This window comes from Rhineura floridana, chromosome 6 (assembly GCF_030035675.1).
Source record: "Rhineura floridana isolate rRhiFlo1 chromosome 6, rRhiFlo1.hap2, whole genome shotgun sequence".
NCBI lineage: Eukaryota > Metazoa > Chordata > Lepidosauria > Squamata > Rhineuridae > Rhineura > Rhineura floridana.
In genome coordinates this window covers 30,377,393-30,401,718 of record NC_084485.1, presented here as the reverse complement: position 1 = coordinate 30,401,718, position 24,326 = coordinate 30,377,393, and the positions used below count along the sequence as shown (strand labels likewise).

Sequence of the window (24,326 nt, the reverse complement as noted above, 5' to 3'; positions counted from 1 at the left end):
GGGAGACAGAGAGAGAGAGAGAAAGAGAGATTGGAGGGGCAAGTCAACTGGCAGAAGGGGGAGAGAAATAGAGTTTGCCTTCTGTGAAATAGATGTGCTATCACAGGAAAAAACTGAGTTCAAAGAAGTGCTCCTGTGTGCTTGGGCTCAGACTTCACCACTGCCTTGTATTCAAGTTCTGGGCCAAACCTCACCAGTTTGCTTTCTGTGAAATGAGTTTCTGACATAACTACTTTCAAAATCAAGGTTATTAAAGTCTGGAACCTGTGGGAGGGACTCCCACTCATTGGGCAGAGCACATGAGGTGGAGGCAGAAGAACTTTCCAGTCAAAAGGCTCTCAGGCAAGAAGGCTGGAGAACAGGACCTTGGACAGTCACTGCCAGTCTGAGGGCCAAACTAGATGAGATACCAATCATGCAATAAACAATTGCATGATGAGCTTTGCAACACTAAATTGAAGGTGCAGGGCAGCTGATCCTAGTGGGGTCCTGACATGGGGGCTTCAGTCCCTGCACCTGCTATTTACATTGGGGAATAATAATAATAATAATAATAATAATAATAATAATAATAATAATAATAATAATAATAATAATAATAATAATAGACTTATACAGTTATGCATGACTGGTGCATTTGATTGACTTGGCTGGTTCAGATGTTCTGGGCTCTGTTCAGAAAGATGTATTATTGCATGGAACGTGGCTTATGTGGAAGTTTTGTGACTTTTTGCATAAATTCCATCGAGTCATGTTGGACTGGTGAATTTGGTGGGTCTGGCTCATTGGGAAGTCGCCATTCCAGGCTGTTTTACGTAAAAGCGTACTATAGCCCGGAACAGATATCAGAACGTGGTTTGCCATATAAATCCCATATAAATTTTCCCATATAAATGCAAGCAGCAGAGTGAGAATATAAACCAGCCCACCTTTCCCTAGGCACAAATAACAGCAGACACAACCTTCCTAGGTAAAAGATAAAGAATATTTACTCATGACCTTTCATAAGTTCAGGAAACATAGGCTCTAGCTTAGATGAAAGAAAAAGTAGAAGTCTTAGTCCATTTTAGTCTTTGGAAGTGAGAGCATCTGCCATGCTCAGTAATGGAGATTATGCAGAAAACCCCAAAACAAAGGAGGAGGAAACCAGGTAACTAACCCCACCCATTAGGAAGTTACATCATGGTAAACAGGTACATGGGATATTTCCCCAAATATCCCTTAATGGGAACATCTCCCTTTTACAAGGGAACATACAAGTTTGCCTATTTCAACAGCTAGTACTGTAGTTAGGGTGGGCCTAAAACACTGGCCTTCAGTCAAATGGAAGTTTCCTGGGAGTCTTGTCACTCAGCTCAGTATCAGTTTTTATCAGGAAGCCTAGTAGCAAATCCTTGGGTTTTAACTAGGTATGTTGGCTCCTCCCCATTTATAATTCCACAAGCTCATCAGTCAATTTTCCCCTGTATTTATTTTTACTTTTTTTTGCCAATTCCAATCCCCCCTTTTAAGCATTTAAAACCATCATGTAATTGTCTCCATTATTCCTGCTGCTGTTAGCATTCTTTGTACTGATGGTCTGTTTTTCTGTTTAGATGCAAATGAGGGCCATAACCACCCATTAAGTATGCCTCTTGCATTGTAAAGATAAGCATCTGTAAGGAGTAAGCAGCAAGAGAGGTGCATGGAGAGTGAATGGGGATGAAAAAAGGCGATGGTGGCTGTCAAACGTTTTTGTTTTGTCTGATCTCATATAAGTCCATGATATAAGTATGTGTGTTTGCGTGTATGATTGTGTGTGTGATTGCAGGTGTTGCCACCACTCACCATATGCTCAGAGGCACATGTTACCAAATTCTTCCAAGCTACACAGCAAGTGGATTGGACTGTGAAAGACCACCCCAAATTGTGTTTGCATTTTTACACATTTGTAGGGCAGTACAATATCTCAGAGAGGAAGTCAGGTCTCCTGCTCCCCTGGTGCATTCACTATAGCTGCCCAATTTCCCTGCTTTTTAAAGTTTGATAGAAATATCTGTTGGCTATAGGTACGTTCTAAAACTGCAAGATTTTTTGCCTATTAGTGAATAATCATGTGATACCATGATACTTTGCATTTTCCTGCCCCTGTAATGGCCAGCCAATGAACTGGAAAGGCAAAGCATTATGACATCACATAATACATTTTCACCTATTAGATGTTAATCAAGGAGACTTGAGACTCAAGGCAAGGACTATTTAGTTCTGTCTTCAGTGGTATTGTGTATTTTATCTGATTTTATTTAACAGAGCTTTAGGCTACCTTTCAGTTGCAGCTTCCAATTTTTTTAAAAAAAATCCTCTATGAATAGAGTAAAACCAAATAAAACAAGAGCAAGATTAGTAAAACATCAATAAAATGCCAATAAAACAGCAGAAATTAAATGTTCCCCCTATCCATTAAAAGCTCAAGAGAATAACTATCACTAAAAATAACCCCTCTCTAGCCACAATTCTCCTTGGTAGAATGAAGATTCACTCCAGTGAATTCACAGGAAAGCAAACAAGATTTCTATTTAGCTAGAGTTTTAAACGGAATGAAGCAGGGGCAAAATATGTTCTGTTCTTGTCAAGGTGTAATTTCTTGGGTACAAGTGGGGTTAGTTTTGCTCATAACCTTTTTTAAAAATGACTTTGGAAAAGGTTTGGCGTTCTCACCTCTCAGACTTGACATATGACTCTTTTCCTTTCCCCTCATTCCCTTCCAGATGAACATTGCATTCTGAGCTTCATGAGTTCAGTGAACTATTCTCATCTTCTGGCTCTATTTAGAGGTGCATGCAGCTTCTAATCCCCCCCCAGTACTGTATTGCTATGAACAACCCACTTCTACAAGTAATGAGAAGTTCCAGGGACACAGCCCATGTCCAAATTTAGTTTCCTCTGGAAGATCACTGGAGGCTTATTGGTATTTTGTGGTATTTGTGTTTGTATAGCAATATACAGGCTGAACAAAGGTGGAGGCACATTTTAAAAATGAGATCTATTTTTGGATATAGGGCAACACACAAACATACACACACAATAAATACATCAAGACATAGCATCACTGCCATCATCACCGTAGATAAAAGAATGGCAGATTATAGCACTCTTTTGCTTTGCAAGCAGTCCACTGTCCTGAACTTCTTTCAAATCCCAGCAAAGTGCCACCCCTGAAATGTTCCGGCTATTTTTAGCACCCCAAAAGCTTCCCTATTTTGGTGGGGGAGAACGGGGTGGAGTTTGAAATTCCACCAACAGGGCACAGTTAGTTTACTGTGCATGAACATAAAACATACTCAGCTGCATTTCAAATGGCCCTTGCATGTGCGAATCTGGTTTGCCAACACCTTTTATTTTCAGTCGGGGCTTCTGCCGTCTTACTGGTTGCATGGCGAGCAGATTTCTAGCACTGGAAATCTTTCCCGGGATGTAGTACTATGAAGGGAAAAGCTTCACCTGCTGAACTTACGCTTTTTATGTAGCTGTTGACCGCACAAGACGTCTTCCAGAAAAAAGTGCTAATAACCCTAGTGCAGCCTTTCCCAACTAGTGGGCCACCAGATGTTGTTGGACCACAATTCCCATCTTTCCTGACCATTGGCAATGCAGACTGAGGCTGATGGGAGTTGTGGTCCAACAACATCTGGTGGTCCACTAGTTGGGAAAGGCTGCCCTAGTGCATGAGCCCAGTTTGCAAACCACCATAACATCCCTCACTGAATCTATGATTTCTGTGGTTGTGGTAAATCATGTCTTAAAAGTACTCAGATGACCATAGCTTCACAATCAGGGAACCAAATTGTGGTTGTTTCAGCCAACTTCCTGCTATGGTAAGAAGTTTAACTCTCTGACTTTTGTTTAGTTTCATAACTCAAACTTACCAGCAGGTGGTGTGCTTACACTGTCTCTGTACTTAAGGGAAATAAGTTGATCTGCTTTTCAAAATCTGACATTTAAAAAAAATCTGCATTGAAGGTAGTGTGAAAAACCTTTCCCTTAACAACACATTTCAAAGTGTTTCACATATACATTACCTCAAGAATCCTTCCAACAGTTTTCTGTGAATCTTTTCGTTTGCACCTTCAATTTTGTTCAAAGCCAAAGCCTAAGAACATCCAGCTAGATTTGCTTGTATTTCTCACTTCTTTGTTTTGCCTCCTCACCCCTTCCTCTGTTATGAATGGTTCCCCCTTGCTGTTTCCAACTTTGTTGAAATTTATATTGTGAGATCCTTGGGGCAAGGACCTAGAAACATAGAGTTGGAAAGGGCCTATAAGGCCACCAAGTTCAACTTGAACCCTTAATACCGGAGGGTAATTACGACTTGATAGGTATAACCGAAACTTGGTGGGATGACTCCCATGACTAGAATACAGCAATCGAAGGATATAACTTGTTCAAAAAGAACAGAAGGAATAAAAAGGGAGGTGGAGTCGCAATATATGTTAAATATATATCCCTGCACAGAAATACAGGAAGATGAGCTTGGTAGCTCCACTAAGAGTATCTGGATTAAAATTAATGGGGCAAGTAATAAAAGGAATGTGGTGCTTGGAGTCTACTACCGACCACCCAATCAAGGAGAAGACGAGAATGTAACTTTTGAAAAGCAAATTGCCAATGTTTCGAGGAGGCATGATGTAGTAGTAATGGGGGATTTCAATTATTCCGATATCCGTTGGGAGACAAATTCTGCCAAACACGGCCCCTCCAAGAAATTTCTCTCTTGTGTTGGAGATAACTTCCTCCTACAGAAAGTGGAGGAAGCAACTAGAGGATCAGCTATCCTGGACTTGATTCTAACCAATAGAGATGATTTGGTGGATGAAGTGGCAGTTACGGGAACTCTGGGGGAAAGTGACCACACCATACTTGAATTCTTGATTTTTACAGAAGCGAAAGCTGAGAGCAGCCATACACACACCCTGGACTTCAGGAAAGCTGATTTTAATAAACTCAGAACAATTGTAAGTATGGTTCCATGGCAAGAGACCCTAATGAGAAAAAGAGTCCAAGATGGGTGGGAGTTTCTAAAAAAGGAAATTCTAAAAGCACAATGGCAAGCAATTCCAACAAGGAAAAAAAGGGGGAAACAACAGAAGAAGCCAATGTGGCTTCACAAAAAGCTTAGAGATGACCTGAAAACAAAAAAGGACACATACAGGAAGTGGAAAGTAGGCCAGGCCACAAAGGATGAGTACAGGCAGGTATCACGGAATTGCTGGGATGGTGTCAGGAAGGCTAAAGCTGAGAATGAGCTGAGGCTAGCAAGGGATGCTAAAAGCAACAAAAAAGCCTTCTTCAGTAGACCCTCCCGGGAAAGATGAAGTAGAAGGGACAGTTGAAGCTTGAGATTGATAGACAAATGGTCAAGGAATACCTAATCACTTTGAATGAGTTCAAATCTCCAGGGCCCGATAAACTGCATCCTAGAGTATTGAAGGAACTGGCTGAAGAACTCTCAGAACCGCTGTCTACTATCTTTGGGAAATCATGGAGGACTGGTAAAGTGCCGGATTTATTTATTTATTTATTGCACTTGTATACCGCCCCATAGCCGAAGCTCTTTGGGTGGTTTACAGCAATCAAAAACATTAAAACAAATATACAATTTAAAACACAGTTTTAAAATTTAAAACAATATAAAAGAAATTTCAAACACATGCTAAAATGCCTGGGAGAAGAGGAAAGTCTTGACCTGGCACCAAAAAGATAACAGTGTTGATGCCAGATGCATCTCGCCACACAGATCATTCCATAATTTGGGGGCCACCACTGAGAAGGCCCTATCCCTTGTTGCCCTTGTTGATGACTGGAGGAGAGCTAATGTTGTCCCTATCTTCAAAAAGGGCAAGAAGGAGGAAACGGGGAACTACAGACCAGTCAGCCTAACATCAAACCCTGGAAAAATTCTGGAGCAGTTTATAAAGCAGTCAATCTGTAAGCACCTTGAAAACAATGCAGTGACTACTAGGAGCCAACATGGATTTATGAAGAACAAATCCTGCCAAACTAATCTCATCTCATTTTTTGATTGGGTAACCTCCCTTGTAGACTGTGGGAATGCTGTGGACATAATATATCTCGACTTCAGCAAAGCTTTTGACAAAGTGCCCCATGATATTCTGATTAGCAAGCTAGCTAAATGTGGGCTGGATGAAACAACTATCAGGTGGATCCACAGTTGGCTCCAGAAGCGTACTCAAAGAGTGCCTATCAATGGTTCCTTTTCAAACTGGGCGGAAGTAACGAGTGGGGTACCACAGGGCTCGGTCCTGGGCCCAGTGCTCTTTAACATTTTTATTAATGACTTGGATGAGGAGGTACAAAGCATGCTTATCAAATTTGCAGATGATACAAAATTGGGGGGCATAGCTAATACCGTGGAAGGCAGAAAGAAAATTGAAAGGGACCTTGATAGGCTGCAGCATTGGGCTGAAAACAACAGAATGAAATTCAACAGGGATTAATGCAAAGTTCTACACTGAGGAAAAAGAAACCAAATGCACAGTTATAAGATGGGGGGATACTTGGCTCAGCAGTACGACATGTGAGAAAGATCTTGGAATTGTCATTGATCACAAGCTGAATATGAGCCAACAGTGTGATGTGGCTGCAAAAAAGGCAAATGCTATATTAGGCTGCATTAACAGAAGTCTAGTTTCCAAATCGCGTGAAGTACTAGTTCCCCTCTATTCAGCACTGGTTAGGCCTCATCTTGAATACTGTGTCCAGTTCTGGTCTCTGCACTTCAAGAAGGATGCAGACAAACTGGAACGGGTTCAGAGGAGGGCAACAAAGATGATTAGGGGACTGGAAACAAAGCGCTATGAGGAGAGACTGAAAGAACTGGGCATGTTTAGCCTGGAGAAGAGAAGACTGAGGGGAGATATGATAGCACTCTTCAAGTACATGAAAGGTTGTCACATAGAGGAGGGCCGGGATCTCTTCTCGATCTTTCCAGAGTGCAGGACACGGAATAATGGGCTCAAGCTGCAGGAAGCCAGATTTCGACTGGACATCAGGAAAAACTTCCTAACTGTTACAGCCACACGACAATGGAACCAATTACCTAGAGAGGTAGCTGGCTCTCCGACACTGGAGGTATTCAAGAGGCAGGTGGACAGCCATCTGTCGGGAATGCTTTGATTTGGATTCCTGCATTGAGCAGGGAGTTGGACTCGATGGCCTTATAGGCCCCTTCCAACTCTACTTTTTTATGATTGTATGATTCTATGAACCCCCTGCTCAATGCCCAGGTGGTTTTCCAGCTGCCTCTTGAAAGCTTCCAGAGTTGGAGAGTGCACCACCTCCCTACGTAATTGGTTCCATTGTGGTTCCGCTCTAACAGTTAGGAAGTTTTTCCTGACAGCCGAAATCTGGCTTCCTTTTGATCTGTCCCTTTGGCCTATGATAGGGAGTATCATACCTGGAGAATCATGCTTACTGCCAAGGCGCATTAAGAAGAATTTGTTAGTTTATAGTTTTTTAATACTTTTGAAATAGTTCCTTGTTCAAGTGTACAAAATTAAAGCTATTCCAGATTTAACTGAACAGAATTTCACAGCTCTTGACGAAGGAGGCATATCTCCATCTCTTTTTTATCCCACTGACCTTGGTGCTTTCCCCCTTTTTTCACCTGCCTTTTGGCCTATGAAACTCACAATGCACCACAAGGTTCACTGATGCTGCTGTTGGGAAGAGCATTTTATTCTATAGGCAAATAAAACCACTCCTTAAGCAGTAAATCAGAAAACTAGCATGATTCTCCTGAGCTACTCACAAGCTATTTATGCGGATATGATACAACTGGCTATCTAATTCATGGTACTGCTTGTCCAATCTGCATGAACTCATGACACCTAAGAATTTAACAGAGGAGTGATTGCTCATGAGTGTTTTTCTGCCAGCATTCTCAATGCTCAGAGTACACCCACCCCGAGTTTATCGGTGTGGTGCCCACCTGGCTTGAGCTTCATGAGATTCAGACCTCTGTATGCCTTGATAAAATCTAGCCATGCCCTAGAGCATGTTGGAGCTTGCAGAATGTCCTAAGCAGTAGGGTGTTACACAGCTCTTGGCTATGTGGAATGGGTATTGAGGGTTGCGATGTCTTGCAAGGCAGGCACAGACACCTTAAAATCACCAGATGCAGCAGGAGATAAGACAGCCAGCCATAGCTCCTCTGTTTCCTCCCTGCTTCTGAGATCTACTACTCCCACTCACCTGCTATGGAGAGCAGCTCTCCAGGTATGCCTCATGAAAACACAGTAAAGGACAGAGCAGGAAGGGAACAAATAGATGGACTGACGGCTGCTTTGGAAGATTCAATGGACAATGTCTGAGTTGCTCAGGGAAAGGTTGTAGCTCAGTGTTAGATCATGTGATTTGTGTACAGAAGGTCTCAGGTTCAATCCCCAGCAGCTCTAAGTGGGACTAGGAAGGACTTCTCTTTAAACCATGGAGAGCTGCTGCCAGTCAGTGAGGACAATACTGCACTAGATGGACTAACAGACTGACCTGGTATAAGGCAGGTTCCTATGTAAGCTGTGCAAAGCCTCACTCACAATCCACTTTGGGCAGTGAATTCCAGTACACTGTAAGCAACCTTTTGGGTTATGCTGATATTTGGTACCTTAGAGGAAAAAACTCCAGATGCTTTGGGAGGTGAAATACAAAGTAGCACAGGACTCCTTTGTTGTTCAGAAGAGAGAGGTCTTGATCAGGTATCTTGGGCTACTGCTGGGAGGAAGGGCAGGATATAAATCAAATAATAAATAAATAAATAAATAAAATCAGGTGTGGGTAATATTTGTTGGAATAGGCAAATGTTGCATGGTCACTTTAAGGGATATTTGGGGAATATCCCATGTACCTGTTTTACCATGATATAACTTCCTAATGGGTGGGGGTTACTTACCTGACTTCCTCCTCCTTTGTCCTGGGGGATTTTTGAATATTCTCCTTTTGCTGATCTTCCTACCATTGAGAGAGGCCGCATGGCAAGATGCTCTCGGCTGAGTGCATCAATACTAAAGACTAAGATGGACTGAGACTATTTTTCTTTCTTCTCAGCTAGAGCCTATCTTCTTCTGAACATGTGAAGAGATTGTGAGTAAACATTCTTTTCTTTTACCTAAAGGATTGTGCCTGTTGTTATTTAAACCCAGGGAAGGTGGGCTTTTTTACATTCTCATTCTGCTGCTTGTATTTTTACAACTCTGCTAAGAAATAGGACCAACCAAATTAGTTCCTATTTCTGTGTGTATTTTTATAATACCAAACAATATTTGGCCCTCCCGGTGTTGCTGAACTGCAACTCCAGTCAGCCCTAGCAAACATGGCCAATAGCAAGGGATGTTGGGAGTGTAGTTCAGCAACATCTGGAGGACCAAAGGTTCCCCACACCTGTTGTAGATGAAGGGGCGCCTTTTCTCATCCGTACACAGCAAGCTGCATCTGCCAAAATATCTTATTTTATAATCTACACTGCTCTTGGAGGTCACTGATTCATAGGGTCGCCATAAGTCATAGTCGACTTGAAGGCACATAACAACAATAATCTACACAATTATTAGAGATATACCTCTGCCTATATGAATGGACAATGAAACTAAAAAACTACAGTACCTTACCAAGTAAAACAACAAAATCCCCACCCAACCCCCCAAAAGCAAAAACATACCAGCACATTTTGAAAACATCTTAGGAGTCAGGGATCTCTTCCTTCTTCACCTTCTGTCTTGTCAAGGCACCTCGTGACACACAATATGGAGCACTCACCCCACTAACGCATGTAAGGACAGCACAGAAATTTGATTCAGTTCACATTTAAAGGTGAACCTACTTAATTCACACTTTCTGAAACAATATGTGAATTGTCATCCTTCCAGTGTGCACTTCTCCAAATTTTGCAATGCAGTTCTCCGGCCAGTTAATGTGTACAAAATTGGATTAAGTTAGGAGAAATTGCTTTACAAAAATGCAGGTATGAGGCAAAATTGCATACAAAAAATGTGTAAATCAGAAGAAATTTGCATTATAATACTGATCTATTTTCATGAGGACTTTTTTTAAAAAAAAACCTGGAAATGTGAAGAACTGAAATTTAGATTAGAAAAATGAGAGAAGCTCAAAATGACAGATTTGCCCATCCCTATACACACGCAGATTCTGTCTTACATCTATCCATGCCCCCGTCCCTTCTGCTCTGAGTCAGCAGAGACAGGGTCACTGATAAGCAGCTTCCTACAGGAATCATAATAAAATGATTCATTCTATAGCCTACAATCAAAGAATTACTAGTTAAAGTTTGAAAAGTGGCAGAAATGCATAGTTTAACTGCATGATGGAAAAGAGTGGTGTCAGATGGTGAACCTGGGACCTTTGGCATGAAAACAATGGGCTATATTCCTGAGAATTCTGGGCTCAGTGCCAGCTGCTGAAGCTTGCCTGTATTTGCGAAAAATTGTAGAGGGTGAAGGAGCAAGGTTCAGTAGCAGAGCACATTCTTGAAAGTCCCCAGGTTTTAGTTGCTTTTTAAAAAGCAAGTTTCTAGTCCTTAATACCCTACAGCTGTCAACGGTAGGCTTTCAAACATGAGGGCAATACTTTGTGCAATTATCCATACTCATAGTGGAGCTCAATCCGATGTCTAGTAGAAAGGAGATTAGCTGTTCAGTGTTCTGCATAACTCATTGCTCCTCCCCAGAGGGAGAATAAATCATATTAAAGTATGGGAATAGTTGCACAGTTGCATAATTTATATTTGCTCTATTACCCTGAGCCAACTTCAGCAACAGGGTTAGAGAATCTTTGACTCTCCAGATGTTGTTGAACTCCCATTGGCCCCAGACAGTATGGCCAGCGCTGAGGGATGATCAGAGCTGTAGTCCAACAACATGTAAACAGCTACAAGCTTCCCACCCCTGTTCTTTAAAAATTCAGGGAGTGACAAGACCTCTTTCATCAAAGTAGACCGACAAAGGCAAATTATCTCAAATACCATAGCTCAGTAGTAGAGCATCTATTTTGCATGCAAAAGATCCCAGGTTCAATCCCCGGCATCTCCAGGTAGGACTAGAAGAGAACCCTACCTGGAATCCTGGAGAGCTGCTGCCAGTCAGTGTAGACAGTACTGACCTAGATGGATCAATACTCTGACTCAGTACAAGGCAGCTTCCTAAATCCCTAATAAAGAAATATATTATTTAATCAAAAATTATTTCAGTTCAGCTCTTCTTTTTTAAATCCAATAAAACTCCAGAGAATAGAAATCTTTTATCAGACATAATCCCCCTTGCACTTCCTTCCTCTACACTCACATTGGCTGTGCTGTGCATTATTAGATAATAACTGGTGGTATGTTTTGTAATTAGCAGTCAGTTGGCTCTGTGACTGGAAGAAAGCAGAGACTCTGAAGATATGAAAGGGGATTATGGGTATTGAGACATAGGTATTGACAAGCTTTATCATGCTTTAGTCACAGTGTGAGGCTTCTCTCAGAGATCACATGGGTAACAGGATTAAATGTTGGTGTGTGTGCGTTGTTGCGTGAAACAGCATACATTACGTTGGAGTTAAGTTGAGCAAGAAACTTCTTCAGAGCATTAGAGCATGTTAAGAGTCTTTATTCAAAGACATTAAGGCTTTTCAGCAGTTTCCTTTCCCCCCTCTAGCTCTACAGCACATTTCTCTTCAAAAGCAAAAGTAAGACAGCCTCTCAGGTCAGAGGCTTGATGCAGAAGAACAACAACTCAGACTCTGTTAGCACTTTCCCAGTCTATATCTTGATGGTTACCATAACAACGGCCTTCACTGTCCGTTCCCAGACTGGCAAAGACATAACTCCTCTTTACATTGAAAACTTTCAGACTTGATGGAAAACTACTAGGCCCCATGCCAACATTAAATGCTTAATTCAATCAAAGTGAGAGGGCTGGAGCCTAGTAGTAGTGTAGTGTAGTGTAGAGCCTAGTAGTGTACAGGAGAGGCACCCTAGATTCTGCAGAGAACCAGCCACAGGCTGGTGTGGGTTCATTAAATGGAACTGCAGATTTACAAACCTAGTAAACCAGTTTTACCATCAAATTCCCAAATGATTGGCTTAGGAAAGAGAGTTTCTGTTGAGCAAAGAAGCATGAATTATGCTTGAATTAGTCCAGAAGCTGTTGCTGGGGCTGGGGCAGAGTATCGCCAACATGTTACCCTGCTGCTGAAAGAATTGCACAGGCTGCCCATTAGCTACCAGGCCAAGTTCAAGGTTCTGGTTTTGGTGTACAAAATCCTATGCAGCTTGGGACCAGCATACCTGAAAGACTGTCTTATCTCTTATATACCCAGTTGATCACTATGCTCTGCAGGTGAGGGCCTCCTGCAAATACCATCTTATTAGGAAGTCCATTCTGCTCAACATAGGAAACAGAGTTTTAGTGCTCCAACACTACATTTTGGAATTTCCTCCCCTTAAATATTAGACAGGGACTATCTCTGTTAACTTTTCAGCACCTACAGAAGACCTTCCTCTTTCAACAAGACTTTTAAGTAGAGACCTTATTCCAGTCTGTGTCTGTGCTGGAATTGCTTTACAATATGTTTTTTAAGCTGTTCTTCTTTCTGTCTTTTTTTTTAAAGTTGTTTAAAGATGTTTTACTTTAATATGTTTTTAAAGTCTTTTGTTTTTAAGATGCTTGAGGGTGATTTTAGTGTTTTTGTTTGGGGCCTTGGGCACCTTCAGGGATGGAGGGCAGGATATTAAGTATTAAGTTCACATTAAGGATTCCTCCCCCAATATAGTGAGCAGAACAAGATGGCGGCGTAAGAGCTCGCTGTGGCTTGAGCTCCGCTACTGTTTGTTTGTTTTTTTAACATCTTTAACATCTTTTAGCAGCGTTTTCGGGACTTTCCAACTTGCAGATATTTGCACAAGAGATAGGCAGCAAGAACGCCAAGAGTAAATAGAAGAACGACGCAGACAAGAGCGAGTGTGTGAACTCACCATCAGACACCGAGTCTCCTGCCGTTGAGGTCGGGTGAGAGACATTTCCTCTTGGCACTGAAGGCGGGTGAGAGCCGTTTCTCTGCAGGCTCGTTGCTTCCCATCGCTGCTTCGTTCTGTTGCTGCGTCTTGGGTTTTGGTTGTGGCTGCTGTGTTACTGCTTGGGGGGGGTCGTTGCAGACCCGTTGCGGCTCTCCATCCTTGCCGCCGCTGCCTACTCGCATGCAAGTCGGCCGCCACTTGGGACTCCATTCCTGTACACGCCCATTGCTTTTACATTGTTACTGTTGCCGCCACCCGGAGCTGTTGTTGAGGGCGGCGCTGCGGCTCTGCCCAGATGTTATTCTGTGGCCTTGTGTTGCTGTCGTTTGCTGTCTCCTGCCCGTTTGGGCGCGGGCATTGCCGTTGTGGATTGAGGACTATTCCCTGGCTTTGCATCGTCGACGTTGTTGCCTGCCCGCTTGTGTGTGAGTGTGGCCGTTGTTACTGCCTGGTGCTGTCGTTGTGGCCTTGCTATCGTCATCGTGCAAGAGAGGAGGAAGCTGGTGTGCTGCTGTTTGCCTGTCTGTGCCCTGGTTCGGACGTTGTTGGGGCACCCAGTACGCCTGTTGCTGCTACTGCAGCACTCTGCTACGCTGCTTGCCCTGGCTGGAGAGGAACAATTTCATCGCTGGCTGCTGTTTTTTGTGTGTATGGATTAGTGTGGTGTGAATGACTGTATGATTGTTGCTGTTATTGCGTCCTTTTAAGAACGGCCAGTGTTGTTAATATAGTTGCGGCTCTGAGTTTGCAACATTTTTAACTCATTGCTGCCACCTGGATGTAATAAATAGCTTTGAATGTGTTTATGTTTTGTGAATGATTGAATTGTTACTATATGTGAGTCTTTAGTTGGAATTGTGTTGTAGTTTAATATTGTTTGAGTGTATTGAGTGTATGTTTATTGTATTGTATTATTGATTAAGTGTGTGTATGTGTTTGTATTTTGATATAAATTTTTGGTATTATTTGTTATTATTTGGTATGAATGTGATCAGGTGTGTGTGTATTGGTGCTTTTATCTGTTTTAATATGTGCCTGGGAGAGTGTATCATACATCAACCGGGGAGACCTTCGGGGGCCCCAATTAGCGTAGTGACGGGTAATGGGAGGTATGGTGTTGTTAGGGGAACATGCCAGGTAAGGGGAACTCGTCCCAGACAAGTAGTGTCTGTGGCCTGTTCCGGTTGTCCTCACATCCCCAGGACTGCTGGTTGTCCTATCAGTCAGCCTTCGGATCTCCATATGCTGTTGTTAAACGCCAGGTCGGTACAACATAAGATCTCCCTTGTTTATGATTTAATTGTGGAGGAGGCGGCTGACCTGGCGTGTATAACCGAGACCTGGGTGGGTGATATGGGAGGAATTGCTCTTTCCCAGCTTTGCCCACCTGGGTACATGGTTCAGCATTATGGTAGAGCCGAAGGTCGGGGAGGTGGGGTTGCCGTGGTCTATAGGAGTTCTTTCTCACTCTCCAAGCACCCTGTACAGGTGACGACTGGTTTGGAGTGTCTCCACCTTGCGCTGGGCCAGAGAGACAGGTTGGGAATTTTGTTGGTGTACCGCCCACCCTGCTGCTCAACAAATTCCCTAACTGGGCTGACAGAGGTAGTCTCAGAGATATTGTTGCAGTCCCCTAGACTGTTGGTACTGGGGGACTTCAACGTTCATGCCGAGACTGCTTTATCTGGGGCGGCTCAGGACTTCATGGCGTCCATGACAACCATGGGGCTGTCTCAGTTTGTTACTGGCCCGACGCATGTGTCGGGACATACCCTTGATTTGATCTTCGCCACTGGGCAGGGAGATGGTGATCTGGAGGTTGGGGATTTTTCATCTACCCCATTGTCATGGACAGATCACCGCTTGCTGAGGTTTAGGCTTACGGCGACCCTTTCCCTCTGCAAGGGTGGGGGACCTATTAAATTGGTCCGCCCCCGGAGACTAATGGATCCTGAGGGTTTCCAAAGGGCTCTAGGGGATTTTCCGACTGAGAAGACTGGCGCTCCTGTTGAAGCCCTGGTTGAACTGTGGAATACGGAGATGACCCGGGCGGTTGACACGATCACTCCCATGCGCCCCCTCCTATGTAGAGCTCATGCAGCCCCATGGTATACCCTGGAGCTGAGAGCGATGAAGCAAGAGAGGAGGAGGCTTGAGTGCAGATGGAGGTGCACTCCTGACGAATGCAATTATGCCTTGGTAAGTGCCTGCTCTAAGCGATATACAGCAGCGGTGAGGGCAGCAAAAAAGAGTTATTTTGCTGTCAGTATTAAGGCATCACTCTCCCGCCCAGCGGAGCTTTTTAAAACTGTACGAGGGCTTTTACATCTTGGCCCTCGGGATACTATAGATTCATCTGTAGCCCGTTGTGATGAGTTCGCTGGACACTTCCAAACTAAGATCGCTTGCATTCGTCGGGACTTAGACTCCAATATTATAGCAGTTGGATTCAATGAAGCATCCAGACCACGGTCTTGTCCTCATTTATTGGATGAGTTTCAGTTGGTGCAGCTTGAGGATGTTGACAAGATCCTTGGACTGGTGCGGGCGACCACGTCTGTGCTGGATCCTTGCCCCTCTTGGCTGGTGGAAGCTGGCAGGACCGGAACCGCCGGCTGGGCCAAGGAGGTAATCAATGCCTCTTTGCGAGAGGGTGTGGTCCCTGACTGCCTAAAAGCGGCGGTAGTGAGACCGCTCCTGAAGAAACCCTCCTTGGACCCAGATAACTTGAACAACTATAGACCTGTGGCGAATGTTCCGTTCCTGGGCAAGGTTCTGGAACGGGTGGTGGCCAGCCAGCTCCAGGGACTCTTGGATGACACTGATTATCTTGATCCGTTTCAATCCGGTTTTAGGCCTGGGTTTGGTACCGAAACAGCCTTGGTCGCCCTGTATGATGACCTTTGTCGGGAGAGGGACAGGGGGAGTGTGACCCTGTTGATTCTCCTTGATCTCTCAGCTGCTTTTGATACCATCGACCATGGTATCCTTCTGGGAAGGCTCACGGAGTTGGGAGTTGGGGGTATTGCTTGGCAGTGGCTCCTCTCCTACTTGGTGGGTCGTCAACAGAAGGTAGTGCTTGAGAAACACTGCTCGACACCCTGGACTCTCCATTGTGGAGTCCCACAGGGATCGGTACTGCCCCCCATGCTTTTCAACATCTATATGAAGCCGCTGGGTGCGGTCATCAGGAGTTTTGGAGTGCGTTGTCACCAGTACGCTGATGACACGCAACTCTATTTCTCCTTTGCATCTTCCTCAGGTGAGGCTGTTAACGTACTAAACCGTTGCCTGGCCGCGATAATGGATTGGATGGGAGCTAACAGACTGAAACTTAATCCAGACAAGACCGAGACGCTGTTAGTGAGTGCCTTCTCTGCCCAGATGGTGGATGTTCACCCTGTTCTGGATGGGGTTACACTCCCCTTGAAAGAACAGGTTCGTAGCTTGGGAGTTCTTTTCAACCCTTCCCTGTCTCTTGAGGCTCAGGTAGCCTCAGTGGCATGGAATGCTTTCTACCATCTCCGATTGGTAGCCCAGCTACGTCCCTATCTGGACAGTGACGACCTCGCCTCAGTCGTTCATGCTCTGGTAACTTCTAGATTGGACTACTGCAATGCGCTCTACGTTGGGCTGCCCTTGAAGATAGTTCGGAAACTACAGTTAGTCCAGAATGCAGCGGCCAGATTGTTGACGCGGACCAGAAGGTCCGCTCATATAACACCTGTTTTGGCCTGTCTGCACTGGCTTCCTATTTGTTTCCGGGCTAAATTCAAAGTGCTGGTTTTGACCTATAAAGCCTTACATGGCATGGGACCGCAATACCTGGTGGAGCGCCTCTCCCAATATGAAACTACCCGTACACTGCGCTCAACATCTAAGGCCCTCCTCCGAGTACCATCCCATCAAGAAGCTCGGAGGATGGTGACTAGAAATAGGGCCTTTTCGGTTGTGGCTCCCAAACTGTGGAATGGTCTCCCTGATGAGGTGCTCCTGGCACCGACGCTGCTATCTTTTCGGCGCCAGGTGAAAACCTTTTTATACTCCCAGGCATTTTAAAGTGTATTTTTACAGTATTTTATTACTATGTTGTATTCTGGATGTTGTTTGGTTCTCGTATTGTTTGTGTGTTTTTGTTTTTTTTGAGTTATTATATTTATTGTATTTATATATTGTGCCTGCTTTTACCTTTTATGTACACCGCCCAGACAGCCTTCGGGCTTAGGGCGGTATATAAATAAAATAAAATAAATAAATAAATAAAGTAAGTAAGTAAGGCTTCCAGGCTGAGACTCCGAGGATGCTATTCCAAAGGCTATTGGTGTTACAGTGAAATTCTTGAAGCAGCAGGGCAGAAGGGAGTGGTGGAGTCACCATCCCATCCAAAGCCTTGCTACTTGCACTGGCCAAAGCAGAAGGTGGGTGGTTTATTCCCATATTTTTGCGGAGCCAACTCCAGTCTATTGCTCTGAGAGATGGAATGGCCAAGGTTCCGCGCTGTCACTACCCTGTCCCTCAACTGGCCCCTTATAGGGTCCTCTGCCAGCAATATCATTGCCTCTACTGCACTTGCTGCAGCAGTGGACTCTAGCAGTGGAGCACCCACCCTTCCCCACCAGGGGAGGACAGCGAATAGAGACATCTGATGGATCCTAACCACCTCTAGGAGTCCATATCAAGGGTCAGGATTGTTCCCTAAATATGCTGCAACAAAAACCAATGAATTATAGAATCAAAAAGAGGCCTATAAAGTCATCAAGTACAATCCCCTGCTCATGCAGGATGTTTTGTGGGACTTTAAATACCAACAAATTTATTATACCATAAGCTTTTTTGGAGTACAAGCCATCAAACCCGGAATGTTATCCTTAAGTGTTGACAATCCCATAAATAACCCGGCATTCACTGTTTTGGACTTATTATACATATGTCTAATAAGAGGTCTTCTGTATCTTTAAAAGTTGTGCAGGGGGAAGGGAGAATTCCACCTTGTGGTTTTTCCCATTACAGTGTTGCAAGAAAACCTCCACTTGGCTGAATTTTCTCTTCTCTTAAAGATACAGAATCATTCTCACGACCTGAGCCCGGCAACCCTATACCTGACCAATGGCGATGCTGGCTAAGGCTGATGGGAGTATAAGTCCAACATAAGAACATAAGAATAGTCTGCTGGATCAGGCCAATGGCCTATCCAGTCTAGCAACCTGTTCCCACAGTGGCCAACCAGATGCTTGTGGGAAGCCCACAAGCAAGGCCTCAGTGCAAAATCACTCTCCCCTCCTGTGGTTTCCAGCAACTGGTATTCAGAAGCATACTACCTCCAACCATGGAGATAGAACATAGCCATCAGTGTTAGTAGCAACAACATCTGGAGGGCCACAGATTGACCACCCCTGCTCAAATAGCTAAACTGCATTGGCTGAACCTGCCTTATACAAGCCATACTCTTTCTCTGGGTAGCTCAGCCTTCCCCATCCTGATGAATCCAGCTCTCAACAGCCCCAGCCAGCATGGCTAATGGTCAGGGATGATGGGAGCAGTAGTCCAGCAACATCTGGAGGACACCAGGTTGGGAAAGGCTGCTCTAGGTCAATATTATCTGCTTTGACTAGCCCTGGCTCTCTAACAAGGCATCTGGAAAGGATGCCTTCCCACTTCCCAGCCTTCATGAAATCTATTTGCTGGAAGTCCTGGGGACTGAACATGAAAATCCTGAACTATGACTCTCCCTTCTCTCTGAACTTCTTACTTCCTTTGCCCCTGACTCATTCCCAATGTCAGGCAGTCATATATCAAAGTCTCTCCTGAGAAAGGAAAGCCGTTCTTGATACAGAAGCAAAAAGGTTTTCCTCAGCAATCATCTGAGGTCATCCAGCTGTGAGATAAGCCAGGCCAGGCCTCTTCCCACTGAACCTGTACAGATAATGACTTGTACAGTGGAGAGGCAGAATGAATCCTTTCGAATCTATCTCAACAGCGTTTTAGTTTGTCCTTGGCCTCTCCAAGACAGACCAGCTATAACTGCTTGCTGGAGAAATTTTTGCATAGAAAACTGCCACCCCATGTGCATCAAGGAAATGACTTTATTCCATAGTATCATGAAAAGCAGTGTGGCTGTTGATATAGCAGGAAAGGATGCAGACAGTGACACTTCCATAACGTTAACACAGGTAAATTAACAGCTCAGGTCCCATTTACTATTGTGTATAGTTTACTCTCATTATCAGCCTGGGACCTGGGTGCTTTTCCCCTCCCTCCCAACATTCATCTAAATCTTGTAAAGATAGAGGACAAAGCTTTCTAAATTGTTTGACAAGTGGGAAACAATTGGACTTGACTAAACTTGGGAAGGAGTAGGAGACATTCAGCATTTACAAGGCTGAATAATGCTGCTGCTGCTGCCTACTCCCCAGAGTGTGAGAAATTCCAGGGACAGGACTACCAAGGTTAGGATTCCCTTGTGGGAGAAATCACTGCCATTTTGGTAATATTTGGTTTCTTGACAAATCTACAAGTAGAGCATAAGCAGAGACAAGCAAAGAGCGTACTGTTCCAGGTGGCAGATCTGCAGTCTCACGTACCATCTCCAGAGAGAGGCACTGTGCATCTTGAGATGCTTCCAATCTTTAGCTCACAGTTCTCATTCTCTATGACTGCTTTCACATATGGGGCTATTTGCATTAGTTTCGTGGATTAAAAGGGTAGTGCTTCTGTCCTGATTTCTAAAATTCCTTTCACACTGCAGTAAAATCCCTTTCACATACTTTTGCTTTAAGGAACAGCAGCTTTTTCAGCCACTATACCAGCATTTTGTGCAACTGTCTTTCACACAGCGTGTTTTCATCCCTCACCCATTATAGACACGTGCACTGTTCCCCACTGTGTAGGTCTAAGATCTCGTCCCATTGCCATGCAAGCCCTCTCCCTGTAGGACCTGACTTTTAAAATTATTTTTGTTGTATTGACACAGGGGTGTGTGTGGCAAATGCTGTTGCTGTCTGCACTGATGCCGGAATACTGGTACAATTTTCATCAGGCAAAAAAACCCCACGCAACTAAAGGGCGGGAACCCACTGCATACTGGGATGCCTGTCACATGAGCAGCTGCAGCTAGCAAAACTCCTGTGATTTTCCGGGTTCCCAGCCTTACTAACAGATTACAGGCATACCCCTCTTTAACATACGCAATGGGACCAGAGCGTGTATGTAAAGTGAAAATGTACTTAAAGTGAAGCAATTATCTAATAATAATAATAAAATTTTATTTATGAGTCGCCTATCTGGCCGAATTAACGGCCACTCTAGGTGATGTACATTAATACAATAAAATACAATATACAATTGTATCATTCATCTAAACACCACTCTACCAATTAATAACAACATTAATAACTAACCCGCCCCAGAGATCCCATAGGCCTGCCTGAATAACCAGGTTTTCAAGGCCCGGCGGAAACCTATTAGGGAGGGGGCATGGCGAAGATTGAAAGGGAGGGAATTCCAGAGGGTGGGGGCCACAATCGAAAATGCCCTCTCTGGTCCGCACCAGTCTCGCTGTTTTAACTGGTGGAACCGCGAGAAGGTCTTGTGTGGCTGATCTCGTCAGGCGGCATAATTGGTGATGCTGGAGGCGCTCCTTCAGATAAACTCCTTCAGATAAATCTATGCATGTACTGCACTGCAATCACCACTAGATGGCAGCGGCGTCATGCCATTAAGTGTCCGTAATTGTGAAGCACGTGTACGTTAAGTGGGGAATGGTGGCGTATGCAGAGCTTGGAAAAGTTACTTTTTTGAACTACAACTCCCATCAGACCTAGGCAACATGGCCACTGGATTAGGCTGATGGGAGCTGTAGTTCAAAAAAGTAACTTTTCCAAGCTCTGGATGGAGCATGTACGTTATAGCGAGGTGACATTAAGTGAAACGACGTTAAGCAGGGTATGCCTGTACTTCTGGTATCATTTATCACTGAAATTTACGCTAAACGTACACCACATTCCTCTAGAATTCCAGAACTAGTTTGTACGTTGTGTGAAAGATCAAATATAATGGACAAAGTACCAGGTAAGAAATTGTCAGAATAATGGAATGAAGTGCAGTGTGAAAGCAGCCTATCTCTCTGTTTCACCTCTCACTGTCTATAGCCCTCTTCAGGTGTTCTTTCCATGGCTGCATGCACACCATACATTTAAAGCACATTGCTTTCCCCAGACAATCATAGGAACTGTAGTTTACCCCTCACAGAGGTACAATTTCCAGCACCCTTAACAAACTACAGTTCCCAAGATTATTTGGGGGAAGCTGTGTGTTTTAAAGGTATGGTGTGCATGCAGCCCAGTAAACACTTGAAGTGGGGGGGCACTGAGGGAGAAGTGTGCTGGAAAATCAGGGTTTTAAATTTAGGCTAGCCATGTATCCTGCTTTGCAGAGGACTATCATCTGTTCGAGATGCTGTCAGAGGACAGTCCTCTGTTTGAAGAACCTTCTGTTTGAAGGGCTGTCTAGTCCAAGTCTGGTTTAAAGTTAAAGAACCACCAGACTGGTGAGCAGGGGCCTTGGAATTGCTTATCAACAGCAAGCCGCACCTGGAGCACCTTCTGACTGGGAAGGATTCACGCACATACCAGCAAATTTAGGTTTGTGCAATTAAAGTGGATTAAAGCAATCTGTCACCCTAGCACAACAAATGCACTATTAAAAGAAACTGACTTCTTGCAGTTAGAAAAGTGATGGGGAAATGCATTGAATTTTTTTTTAGGGGGGAGATTGAATTAAAGCTATGGTAGTCACATCCACACCATACATTTAAAGCACTCTTATACCACTTTAAGAGTCAGAGAAGTTTCCCAAAGAATCCTGAGAACTGTAGCTTGTTAAGCTGAGAGTTGTTAGGAGATCCTTAACAAACTACAATTTTCAGGATTCTTTGGGGAAATGCCCTGACTCTTAAAGTGGTATAAAAGTTGTTAAAAAGTATCATCTTTTATGCTCAAATTACAAATTACAAATTAAAATAAAATGTCTTCCTGACAAAGATTGGATGTAAAAAGTTTTTAAATGGTGCCAGCCATAATTTTTATAGCAACAACTAGATTTTAGGGGTGTCTGGTAATAGTATGATATATTAAAATACAATAAAACAGGCAAGAATTACTAAGGAAGGGAAGGTGTTTATACAAAATGTTAGCCCCTTCCAGGAGGTACTACCTATGGTAAAGCATGGGTAGGTTGCACACAATGGCTGTGCTGTAGGCAAGGGGAAGAAAACCATGCGTAATGACAGAACAGCTTAATATCATTGCCACACACCTTGTCCTCTTGATTTCCTTTTTAGCATCTGATAGTTTTGTTTTATCTTGTCATTCAGGCTTCCCTGTGAATCAGTACCATTAGCAAAAGTACAATGGAACCAAGCTATACGTCAAGGGGAAAGCTGCTCACAAGTGCACAGAAAATTTATTTTTATTTAGTTGCATTTCTAAACCGCCCTATAGCTAGCAGCTCCCAGGGCGGTGTACAACATGATAAAACCACAATATTTAAAATACAGCAAGTGTGTATTGCGCAGACAATATAAACATTATATAAACAAAGTGAAAGAAAACTAAAAAAAATAAGATTAAAAGCTTAAATACTTTAAAATGCCTGGGTGAAGAGGTGGGTTTTTACCTGGCGCCGAAAAGATGACAGAGAAGGCGCCAGGCGTATCTCATCTGGGAGGGCATTCCATAATTCGGGGGCCACCACCGAAAAGGCCCTAGATCTTGTTACTGTTCTCCGGGCCTCTGTATGGGTTGGGACCCGGAGAAGGGCCTTAGACATCAAGCGGAGTGAACGGGTAGGAACATAGCGGGAGAGGCGTTCCATCAGATATTGCGGTCCAGTGTCGTTAAGGGCTTTATAGGTAAGGACCAACACTTTGAATCTGGCCCGGAAACATATTGGAAGCCAGTGCAGTTGGGCCAGAATAGGTGTTATGTGGTCGAATTTCTTCGTCCCAGTAAGAACTCTGGCCGCAGCATTCTGCACTAGCTGAAGTTTCCGAATCATTTTCAAAGGTAACCCTACGTAGAGAGCATTACAGTAATCCAATCTAGAGGTTACCAGAGCGTGAATAACTGAGGCTAGGTTCTCCCTGTCCAGATAGGGTCATAGTTGGGCTACCAGCCGAAGCTGGTAGAACGCATTTCGTGCCACCGAGGCTACCTGGGCCTCAAGTGACAGAAGCGGATCTAATAAGATCCCCAAACTACGGACCTGTTCCTTTAGGGGGAGTGTAACCCCATCTAGGACAGGTCTGACATCAACCATCTGAGCAGAGGGCCCCCCAACTAACAGCATCTCAGTCTTGTCAGGATTGAGCTTCAGTTTGTTTGCTCTCATCCAGTCCATTATTGCGGCCAGGCAGCGGTTCAGTACAGCAACAGCCTCACCTGAAGAAGATGAAAAGGAGAAATAGAGCTGCGTATCATCAGCATATTGCTGGAAACGCACTCCATAACTCCTGATGACCTCACCCAGCGGCTTCATATAGATATTAAAAAGCATGGGGGACAGAACTGAGCCCTGCAGGCAAGAACGAAACAGCTCTGCGTTGGCTTCTGTCCTCTAGCTTTACTGTAATTATACAACTGCTAAGGTCCTGTATGTTATCATTCCCTATTACAGCATACCACATTATAGTTAAGTTTGGGTCATCTGTTTGAAAGGCTGTCAGAGGAGTTAGAGCAATACAACAATCAGGGCCGGCTCCAGGAATGCCGGGGCCCTTGGACATCAGCTTGCCCTGGGCCCCGGCATGTGTGTGTGTGCGTGCGCTCGCACATGCATGCATGCCCCCCCACCTACCTGTCTGCTGTCTTTTACCATTACCCTTAACGAAGATGGTGGCTGTGGTTTCCCTAAGGGGATACCGCCTCTGCCGCCGTCTTTCTTGATGGCACACATGCGTGCTATGCACATGCATCTCTGCCATCAACTAAGATGGAAGCAGGGGCTTCAGTATCTTAGGGAAACCATGGCCGCCATCTTCGTTAAGGGCAATGGTAAAGGACAGCAGACAGGTAAGTGGGGTGTGTGGGGGATGCAGATTGCAGAAGGGGAGCTGAGGGGCAGCTGAGGGGCTGTCAGCTTCAGGGCTGGGCAGTAACGAAGCAGCCGGCAGTTAGCTAGACAATAAATCAGTCAAGGCCAGGCAGATAACAGAGGCCGGCTGGCAGAAGAAAGGCTTGACAAACTAACCAGTAGCAGTGTCCAAGAG

General features: G+C 44.3%; 1 long non-coding RNA gene across 1 annotated transcript in view; it reads left to right on the top strand.

The window, feature by feature from the left end:
- Nucleotides 1-12,833: 12,833 nt before the first annotated feature.
- LOC133387150 (uncharacterized) overlaps nucleotides 12,834-24,326 on the top strand; it is a 39,849-nt gene continuing 28,356 nt past the window's right edge. Inside the window, exon 1 of the long non-coding RNA XR_009763390.1 lies at nucleotides 12,834-13,088. This is a non-coding gene — a long non-coding RNA (uncharacterized LOC133387150). The remainder of the gene's footprint in view (nucleotides 13,089-24,326) is intronic.